The sequence below is a fragment of the Etheostoma spectabile genome, chromosome 5 (genome assembly GCF_008692095.1).
Source record: "Etheostoma spectabile isolate EspeVRDwgs_2016 chromosome 5, UIUC_Espe_1.0, whole genome shotgun sequence".
NCBI lineage: Eukaryota > Metazoa > Chordata > Actinopteri > Perciformes > Percidae > Etheostoma > Etheostoma spectabile.
The window spans coordinates 35,028,304-35,029,898 of record NC_045737.1 but is presented as its reverse complement, the minus strand read 5'-3'; the positions used below and the strand labels follow the sequence as shown (position 1 = coordinate 35,029,898).

Below are 1,595 nucleotides of genomic sequence, written 5' to 3'. Positions count from 1 at the left end.
TGCAGCTGTCACACTTCAGGGTTCAGTGAAAGTAACTGCTAAGAAATCTGAGATAAAAGCAGCCAGGAGTATTGGTGTTGTTGTAGTTGTGTTTTTAATGTGTCTCTGCCCATATTACTGTGTGGCTATTACTGGCCAAGACAACGTGCTTAATGCTTCGTCTGCTGCATTCGTTATATGTTTGTACTATTTTAACTCCTGTCTCAACCCGGTGATCTATGCCTTTTTCTATCCGTGGTTTAGAAAATCCATTCGTTTCATTGTTACACTTAAAATACTGCAGCCTGACTCCTGTGAGACCAACATGCTGTAGAGAGACGCTGCGTGGTGCCTGACATTAGACTCTTAGCTTTAACAGAAAAATATTCTTATTCAAGTGGCTGGGTAACTGAATACATTATGTCAAACTCCGATTACATTTCTAAATGCTGATCAAAAATGTGTGGTCACATTGTATGTTTCAATGTAACGTTCTGTAAGAATGACCGTTTCCTTTTTACTGCAACACTGCTGCAAGTAAAAAGTTGCATGGGTTTTGTTCATTTACAGAACAGAACTGCGAGGTTTAATTCCCAAACTCTAGTTGCATTTTAGTGTAGTAACAGCGTAGTGAATTTGTACCTTGATTTCATACATGACTGAAGTCGTTGACACAGAGACATTAGCAGACACTGTATTTTCTCAGGGGATGTTTTGCCAGGATTGCATTGATACTTAAAGAGAACTTTTGCTGATCTAAATTCAGCTCTGTGCCATGGCAGTGTGTACAGTTAAACGCTGTGTGGCTTCCCTCCTTGGCTGCTCAAAGCCAAACAGTGTTAATCTACACACACTGCCCACACAAACATGACACAGAGTAGGATTAAAAGTATCCCTTTAATGATGTAAACTCCTTAATTACTTTGTTTGTTACTTTTACTTTAAAGTCACTTTCGAAGATGAGTTAACTTAACTTTATTTATATAGCACCTTTCATGCAAACCTTAAAGGGCAACTGTTACACAGCATTTTCAGGTTAATACTTGTATTTTGTGTTTGTAGTAGAACATTTTTACAAGCTTTAATGTTCAAAAAACACTTCATGTTTCGCATACTGCCCATGGCTGTTGAACCTGGATTCACCCTCTGTATGAGATGCTCTGTATGACCGCCTGTCTTTTTACAGTTTTATTTTACAATTGCTATGACAATACTTTCAACACTTTTCCTAAACTCTTAATGCACCAACACACCTACAACATACTGTACAACTGGCAAAACTGTTAACTTTATGCTCAAAATCCCACATTACCAACTAACTAAACTCCAACACTGATTTTCTAAATACAATAATCCCTCCAAAACACAACATCTCCCAACAGGAAAATTGAGTAAGTCATAGCCCATTGTAAAAAAAAACACATATCAGATGGAATTACAAAGCAACAACAAATGGGTTAAATGTATAGCCTAGACAGATAGATGTTGTGCTAACTGTGTGAAGAGTTTAGGAAAGTTGTTAAAACGTATTGAAAGAATTGTCATAGCAATCATAACAACTGTAAGCCCCTCGCCCGACAAAGGCAAGACAAGGCAGCTTTGTTTGTAGAGCACAT

General features: G+C 37.7%; 1 pseudogene; it reads left to right on the top strand.

Moving 5' to 3' along the window:
• LOC116689075 (trace amine-associated receptor 13c-like) overlaps positions 1-313 on the top strand; it is a 1,190-nt pseudogene extending 877 nt beyond the window's left edge.
• The last annotated feature ends 1,282 nt before the right edge of the window (positions 314-1,595 follow it).